Below are 9154 nucleotides of genomic sequence, written 5' to 3' on the forward strand. Positions count from 1 at the left end.
CACTGCTTTAGTCATTGCAAGCTGCCATATTACACTGGAAGGAATTTTAGAGACCTTGACTTAAATATGCCATGTCAACACTTCTGACATCCACAGTGGCCTAATGGATGTCAGAAGCTAATATTTGGTAAGTTTAGACCATTCAGTGCTTTGACCAGTATAAATCATAGCTCCCACTCTTTGGCTAATGGATATTCAAAAATCAACTTTTCATCCACAAGCTTAAAAAAACTATAAATCCATTGTGCACTGTCACCCTGCCAAATTATAACTCAGTGATTGTTAGATACCTTTTGTTGAAATATCCGTCAGTAAAAGTGTATGTATGGTATAGTGTAGGATTATTGTAGTCTGATGCCGAGATAGATGCTCAAACTCAAGCTTAAGTGCAAACTCCCAGTCCCACATTACGGTTGAATCTTGCAGCACTTATAAAATATATACAAGTACAATAAGTCTGGATGGGTGTCAAGAGAGGCTTTGAAACATGGCATCCATTCAGGCGCAACATTTTGAAATCAAATTTTTGTTTTTCCATGCATCTATGGACTAGCAGGTTTGATGGTGTTTCTTTTTGGAGTATTTCTAGACAAAGTGGTTCAGTGGTAGAGCACATACCTTTGTTCATTTGGGATCAGACATGTTTTCCAGCAAGGCTTGACTGGACAAGCATACCTTGATTTTTAATTGGTCTCAAGATTTCACAGTAATTTTCCAAAGATGCAGTATTGTGGTGGCCAGGTGGACAAGCCAATGAGAAAAAAATACATTGGCATTGCTTCATATTTCTTTGAACCCTGCCGGAAACATACCTTTCTCTTCCCCTTGACCAGCAAAGGACGTCACCTGCTTAACAGTGCTCGATTTGTGAATAATAGGTACAGGAACACTTGTGGACTGGGTGATTAGACCAAAGAAGTAACTGTAACACACAAAAAGTGACGCTTATGTAAGTAAAGTAACAATGGCACAGACCTTTGTGTCATTACCAGTGAAAGAGGAATTTATTCTTGAATTTTCTATCCGATCACTATTTGTGTTCTGTTCCTAAGCCATCATATCTGTTCCGTTTTGGTCCATTCTATCATTTTTGCTAACAGTTCCGAAGGGGATGTAGCTCAGTGGTAGAGCGCATGCTTCGCATGTATGAGGTCCTGGGTTCAATCCCCAGCATCTCCAGACACTGCTTTAGTCATGGCAAGCTGCCATATTACACTGCAAGGAATTACAGAGACACTTCTGACTTCTGACATCCACAGTGGCCTAATGGATGTCAGAAGCTAATATTTGGTAAGTTTAGACCATTCAGTGCTTTGACCAGTATAAATCATAGCATCACTCTTTGGCTAATGGATATTCAAAAATCAACATTTCATCCACAAGCTTAAAAAAAACTATAAATCCATTGTGCACTGTCACCCTGCCAAATTATAACTCAGTGATTGTTAGATATCTTTTGTTGAAATATCCGTCAGTAAAAGTGTATGTATGGTATAGTGTAGGTTTATTGTCATCTGATGCCGAGATAGATGCTCAAACTCAAGCTTAAGTGCAAACTCCCAGTCCCACATTACGGTTGAATCTTGCAGCACTTATAAAATATATACAAGTACAATAAGTCTGGATGGGTGTCAAGAGAGGCTTTGAAACATGGCATCCATTCAGGCGCAACATTTTGAAATCAACTTTTTGTTTTTCCATGCATCTATGGACTAGCAGGTTTGATGGTGTTTCTTTTTGGAGTGTTTCTAGACAAAGTGGTTCAGTGGTAGCGCGCATACCTTTGTTCATTTGGGATCAGACATGTTTTCCAGCAATGCTTGACTGGACAAGCATACCTTGATTTTTAATTGGTCTCAAGATTTCACAGTCATTTTCCAAAGATGCAGTATTGTGGTGGCCAGGTGGACAAGCCAATGAGAAAAAAATATATTGGCATTGCTTCATATTTCTTTGAACCCTGCCGGAAACATACCTTTCTCTTCCCCTTGACCAGCAAAGGACGTCACCTGCTTAACAGTGCTCGATTTGTGAATATATAGGTACAGGAACACTTGTGGACTGGGTGATCAGACCAAAGAAGTAACTGTAACACACAAAAAGTGACGCTTATGTAAGTAAAGTAACAATGGCACAGACCTTTGTGTCATTACCAGTGAAAGAGGAATTTATTCTTGAATTTTCTATCCTATCACTATTTGTGTTCTGTTCCTAAGCCATCATATCTATTCCGTTTTGGTCCATTCTATCATTTTTGCTTACAGTTTGGAAGGGTATGTAGCTCAGTGGTAGAGCGCATGCTTAGCATGTATGAGGCCCTGGGTTCAATCCCCAGCATCTCCAGACAATGCTTTAGTCATTGCAAGTTGCCATATTACACTGGAAGGAATTTCAGATACCTGTCACCTGCACGCCGGTGCGCAGTTTCCAAATTACAAAAGTTCTCTTGATGTAAAATGATGTATAACTTGCGGTCAATACCAACAAGTTATACATCATTTTAAAGGTTATTTTCTCAACAAAACGAATATGTCATTGATTTACATTGAATAATATGCCCCAAGAAGCAATTACCAATAGTTTGTGAGAAAGTCTCAACTTTTACAAACGCATGTCCTACCTGTTTGCTTTTTATGACGGACAAAACGGCTTCCAATCTGTACATTCTTGTACTCAGTCTGTCGGTAAGGATCCATAGAAAAACAATATCCACTTGTATTTTTCCTGAAGTTATCGGATTTTGAGATATTGTCAAGTAAACAACGTTTTCTACAGTGAAAATATCCACATAAAGGCTCTGTCCGGCGCATTTCTCAATCCATATCAAATGACCTGTTTGACTTATAAGATGGTGTTTGGCATCGATCTTTTCTTCAGACTGTTAGCTACAGAATGAGACCATCCACAATTGTTTCTGTCCGCGGGTTTGTTCTTTACAGCCGCCGCAAAAAAAAAGGCGCCGCTTCCGACGCGGGCATCCATCTTGTTTACGTCCACTTAGCGCTAGCATGCGGTGACGTAGAAGACTTTGATTGAGATATTATTCTAGCCAATAAGAATACCTTTCGAATGGTGGGTGGGACTTAGGGCTTCTTCACACAGAGGCTTTGTAACATATATACATAGTATTTCTAGAAAAAGCGGGTTAGTGGTAGAGCGCATACCTTTGTTCATTTGTGTTGTTTCTAAACCATCAAATCTGTTCCGTTTTTGTCCATTCTATCATTTTGGAGAATTGAACCAAAGGGGATGTAGCTCAGTGGTAGAGCATGTATGAGGTCCTGGGTTCAATCCCCAGCATCTCCTGACACTGCTTTAGTCATTGCAAGCTGCCATATTACACTGGAAGGAATTTTAGAGACCTTGACTTAAATATGCCATGTCAACACTTCTGACATCCACAGTGGCCTAATGGATGTCAGAAGCTAATATTTGGTAAGTTTAGACCATTCAGTGCTTTGACCAGTATAAATCATAGCATCACTCTTTGGCTAATGGATATTCAAAAATCAACATTTCATCCACAAGCTTAAAAAAAACTATAAATCCATTGTGCACTGTCACCCTGCCAAATTATAACTCAGTGTTTGTTAGATATCTTTTGTTGAAATATCCGTCAGTAAAAGTGTATGTATGGTATAGTGTAGGTTTATTGTCATCTGATGCCGAGATAGATGCTCAAACTCAAGCTTAAGTGCAAACTCCCAGTCCCACATTACGGTTGAATCTTGCAGCACTTATAAAATATATACAAGTACAATAAGTCTGGATGGGTGTCAAGAGAGGCTTTGAAACATGGCATCCATTCAGGCGCAACATTTTGAAATCAACTTTTTGTTTTTCCATGCATCTATGGACTAGCAGGTTTGATGGTGTTTCTTTTTGGAGTGTTTCTAGACAAAGTGGGTCAGTGGTAGCGCGCATACCTTTGTTCATTTGGGATCAGACATGTTTTCCCTCAATGCTTGACTGGACAAGCATACCTTGATTTTTAATTGGTCTCAAGATTTCACAGTCATTTTCCAAAGATGCAGTATTGTGGTGGCCAGGTGGACAAGCCAATGAGAAAAAAATACATTGGCATTGCTTCATATTTCTTTGAACCCTGCCGGAAACATACCTTTCTCTTCCCCTTGACCAGCAAAGGACGTCACCTGCTTAACAGTGCTCGATTTGTGAATATATAGGTACAGGAACACTTGTGGACTGGGTGATCAGACCAAAGAAGTAACTGTAACACACAAAAAGTGACGCTTATGTAAGTAAAGTAACAATGGCACAGACCTTTGTGTCATTACCAGTGAAAGAGGAATTTATTCTTGAATTTTCTATCCTATCACTATTTGTGTTCTGTTCCTAAGCCATCATATCTATTCCGTTTTGGTCCATTCTATCATTTTTGCTTACAGTTCCGAAGGGGATGTAGCTCAGTGGTAGAGCGCATGCTTAGCATGTATGAGGCCCTGGGTTCAATCCCCAGCATCTCCAGACAATGCTTTAGTCATTGCAAGTTGCCATATTACACTGGAAGGAATTTCAGATACCTGTCACCTGCACGCCGACGCGCAGTTTCCAAATTACAAAAGTTTTCTTGATGTAAAATGATGTATAACTTGCGGTCAATACCAGCAAGTTATACATCATTATAAAGGTTATTTTCTCAACAAAACGAATATGTCATTGATTTACATTGAATAATATGCCCCAAGAAGCAATTACCAATAGTTTGTGAGAAAGTCTCAACTTTTACAAACGCATGTCCTACCTGTTTGCTTTTTATGACGGACAAAACGGCTTCCAATCTGTACATTCTTGTACTCAGTCTGTCGGTAAGGATCCATAGAAAAACAATATCCACTTGTATTTTTCCTGAAGTTATCGGATTTTGAGATATTGTCAAGTAAACAACGTTTTCTACAGTGAAAATATCCACATAAAGGCTCTGTCCGGCGCATTTCTCAATCCATATCAAATGACCTGTTTGACTTATAAGATGGTGTTTGGCATCGATCTTTTCTTCAGACTGTTAGCTACAGAATGAGACCATCCACAATTGTTTCTGTCCGCGGGTTTGTTCTTTACAGCCGCCGCAAAAAAAAAGGCGCCGCTTCCGACGCGGGCATCCATCTTGTTTACGTCCACTTAGCGCTAGCATGCGGTGACATAGAAGACTTTGATTGAGATATTATTCTAGCCAATAAGAATACCTTTCGAATGGTGGGTGGGACTTAGGGCTTCTTCACACAGAGGCTTTGTAACATATATACATAGTATTTCTAGAAAAAGCGGGTTAGTGGTAGAGCGCATACCTTTGTTCATTTGTGTTGTTTCTAAACCATCAAATCTGTTCCGTTTTTGTCCATTCTATCATTTTGGAGAATTGAACCAAAGGGGATGTAGCTCAGTGGTAGAGCATGTATGGGTTCAATCCCCAGCATCTCCTGACACTGCTTTAGTCATTGCAAGCTGCCATATTACACTGGAAGGAATTTTAGAGACCTTGACTTAAATATGCCATGTCAACACTTCTGACATCCACAGTGGCCTAATGGATGTCAGAAGCTAATATTTGGTAAGTTTAGACCATTCAGTGCTTTGACCAGTATAAATCATAGCTCCCACTCTTTGGCTAATGGATATTCAAAAATCAACTTTTCATCCACAAGCTTAAAAAAACTATAAATCCATTGTGCACTGTCACCCTGCCAAATTATAACTCAGTGATTGTTAGATACCTTTTGTTGAAATATCCGTCAGTAAAAGTGTATGTATGGTATAGTGTAGGATTATTGTAGTCTGATGCCGAGATAGATGCTCAAACTCAAGCTTAAGTGCAAACTCCCAGTCCCACATTACGGTTGAATCTTGCAGCACTTATAAAATATATACAAGTACAATAAGTCTGGATGGGTGTCAAGAGAGGCTTTGAAACATGGCATCCATTCAGGCGCAACATTTTGAAATCAAATTTTTGTTTTTCCATGCATCTATGGACTAGCAGGTTTGATGGTGTTTCTTTTTGGAGTATTTCTAGACAAAGTGGTTCAGTGGTAGAGCACATACCTTTGTTCATTTGGGATCAGACATGTTTTCCAGCAAGGCTTGACTGGACAAGCATACCTTGATTTTTAATTGGTCTCAAGATTTCACAGTAATTTTCCAAAGATGCAGTATTGTGGTGGCCAGGTGGACAAGCCAATGAGAAAAAAATACATTGGCATTGCTTCATATTTCTTTGAACCCTGCCGGAAACATACCTTTCTCTTCCCCTTGACCAGCAAAGGACGTCACCTGCTTAACAGTGCTCGATTTGTGAATAATAGGTACAGGAACACTTGTGGACTGGGTGATTAGACCAAAGAAGTAACTGTAACACACAAAAAGTGACGCTTATGTAAGTAAAGTAACAATGGCACAGACCTTTGTGTCATTACCAGTGAAAGAGGAATTTATTCTTGAATTTTCTATCCGATCACTATTTGTGTTCTGTTCCTAAGCCATCATATCTGTTCCGTTTTGGTCCATTCTATCATTTTTGCTAACAGTTCCGAAGGGGATGTAGCTCAGTGGTAGAGCGCATGCTTCGCATGTATGAGGTCCTGGGTTCAATCCCCAGCATCTCCAGACACTGCTTTAGTCATGGCAAGCTGCCATATTACACTGCAAGGAATTACAGAGACACTTCTGACTTCTGACATCCACAGTGGCCTAATGGATGTCAGAAGCTAATATTTGGTAAGTTTAGACCATTCAGTGCTTTGACCAGTATAAATCATAGCATCACTCTTTGGCTAATGGATATTCAAAAATCAACATTTCATCCACAAGCTTAAAAAAAACTATAAATCCATTGTGCACTGTCACCCTGCCAAATTATAACTCAGTGATTGTTAGATATCTTTTGTTGAAATATCCGTCAGTAAAAGTGTATGTATGGTATAGTGTAGGTTTATTGTCATCTGATGCCGAGATAGATGCTCAAACTCAAGCTTAAGTGCAAACTCCCAGTCCCACATTACGGTTGAATCTTGCAGCACTTATAAAATATATACAAGTACAATAAGTCTGGATGGGTGTCAAGAGAGGCTTTGAAACATGGCATCCATTCAGGCGCAACATTTTGAAATCAACTTTTTGTTTTTCCATGCATCTATGGACTAGCAGGTTTGATGGTGTTTCTTTTTGGAGTGTTTCTAGACAAAGTGGTTCAGTGGTAGCGCGCATACCTTTGTTCATTTGGGATCAGACATGTTTTCCAGCAATGCTTGACTGGACAAGCATACCTTGATTTTTAATTGGTCTCAAGATTTCACAGTCATTTTCCAAAGATGCAGTATTGTGGTGGCCAGGTGGACAAGCCAATGAGAAAAAAATACATTGGCATTGCTTCATATTTCTTTGAACCCTGCCGGAAACATACCTTTCTCTTCCCCTTGACCAGCAAAGGACGTCACCTGCCTAACCCTTTAAGCGCCAAAGTCGCAGAAATGCAACTTTACCGTACAAGGAAATTAATGAAATAATAGTAGAAAATGAATCACTTCAGTCATTGGTCGGTTCGGTGCAACTTCCCTTTATTAGCCAGGTATGATCCAGGGCAGATCCGGTAAGGAAAAAAATGGCTGGAGGAAGTACACGTGGCATGCAATTTACAGCAGATTCTGACTCTGAAGGGTATTATCTCCCCGAGAGTGACGATGGATTTCCAAGTGGAGATGAAGGGACTTCGAAACAACGGACAGGTGCAAAGGACAGACGGAGGCGAGGAACCAGTGGAACCAGTGGCTGCAGTAAAACTTGCCCGGTGGATGAGAGCTGGGACATGCTGAGAGAGGTCGAGGTATTTGAGGCATGGATCAAACCTTTTGAAGACCCAGTTGGCTACACAGGAGAGATGGATCTGACGGATGCTAATCCATTTGATATTCTGTCACTCTTTCTGACCGATCAGTTTTGGACTTTCATTACTGATGAGACAAATAGATATGCACATCAGTGTATGGCACCTATGATTCTGAATCCACATTCAAGATTTCTTGAGTGGTATGATGTATCAGTCACCGAAATGAAAGCTTTCTTCGCTTTGCATCTCTCCATGGGCCTTGTTGAGAAACCTGAAATCGAGGATTACTGGGGAACATTTTGGCTTACACAAACGCCTGGATTTGGAAATGTAATGTCAAGAAACAGATTTGAAATCATTCTTTCGTTCTTTCATTTTGTCAACAATAATGATTATGTGAGAACAGGCGAGCCCGGGCACGATAAACTGTTCAAAGTCCGCCCAATAATAGATTTGATTATTCCCAAATTTGCAGCAGTTTACAGTCCAATCAAGGAGCTTTCTTTAGATGAAATGACAATAGCTTTCAAGGGGAGATCTTCACTAAAATGTTACTCTCCGAATAAACCTGACAAATATGGCTATAGAGTGTATGCCCTGAGTGAAAGCTGTTCAGGGTATGTTTTGCGCTGGTCAATGCACACTGGACAGTACAAAAATAATGCAAGCAACATCAGTGCAACACACGCAGTTGTCCGTGAGTTGGTTTCTCCCTTTACGGGCAAAGGACACGAGATTTACATGGACAGTTACTATACCTCGCCTGTAATTGCAAATGAATTAGCAGATTTGGAAACTGGACTGTGTGGGACGGTAAGGATTACCAGGTTGGGGATGCCAAAATGCCTTGGTAAAAGTGTCTTACAGCTGAAAAAAGGAGATGACCCAGTTTTTTGCAGAAAGGGAAAACTCCTGGCTTGTGCTTGGCACGATACTAAACGTCTCACCATGTTGTCCACAGTCCATGGAAATGATTGTGTTCAGAGGAGGATCCGATCCAAGACAGATGACACTGGCTTCCGTGACATCAAAAGACCTGTATGTGTCGACCAGTACAACGCCTACATGGGTGGAGTGGACACTGCTGACCAGAGGATGAAGACATACATCTTTCCACACAGGTCCCGGAAATGGTATCATCGCATATTCAATGCCATTATAAGCATAAGTATTGTCAACTCACACATCATATACACCAAATCCACTCCAGGCCCACACAAACCTTTAAAGGTTTACATTCAGAACATTATTGATGCATTACTGGCTGATCACTCCAAAAAACAAGAAAGGCGCTCAAGACCGGAGGGTGAA

At 40.3% G+C, this 9154-nt stretch overlaps 4 non-coding genes across 4 annotated transcripts; all 4 read left to right on the forward strand.

Annotated features, from left to right (window-relative positions):
- The first annotated feature begins 1107 nt into the window (after positions 1-1107).
- trnaa-cgc (transfer RNA alanine (anticodon CGC)) lies at positions 1108-1179 on the forward strand. Its single transcript has one exon. It is a non-coding gene; the product is annotated as a tRNA-Ala (tRNA).
- Positions 1180-2271: 1092 nt separating this feature from the next.
- trnaa-agc (transfer RNA alanine (anticodon AGC)) lies at positions 2272-2343 on the forward strand. Its single transcript has one exon. It is a non-coding gene; the product is annotated as a tRNA-Ala (tRNA).
- A 2073-nt stretch (positions 2344-4416) lies between these two features.
- Positions 4417-4488, forward strand: trnaa-agc (transfer RNA alanine (anticodon AGC)). Its single transcript has one exon. It is a non-coding gene; the product is annotated as a tRNA-Ala (tRNA).
- A 2064-nt stretch (positions 4489-6552) lies between these two features.
- Positions 6553-6624, forward strand: trnaa-cgc (transfer RNA alanine (anticodon CGC)). Its single transcript has one exon. It is a non-coding gene; the product is annotated as a tRNA-Ala (tRNA).
- Positions 6625-9154: the final 2530 nt, after the last annotated feature.

This window comes from Eucyclogobius newberryi, unplaced genomic scaffold, assembly GCF_026437365.1.
Source record: "Eucyclogobius newberryi isolate DKJ021-1_F unplaced genomic scaffold, fEucNew1.0.hap1 SCAF_4, whole genome shotgun sequence".
Lineage (NCBI taxonomy): Eukaryota > Metazoa > Chordata > Actinopteri > Gobiiformes > Gobiidae > Eucyclogobius > Eucyclogobius newberryi.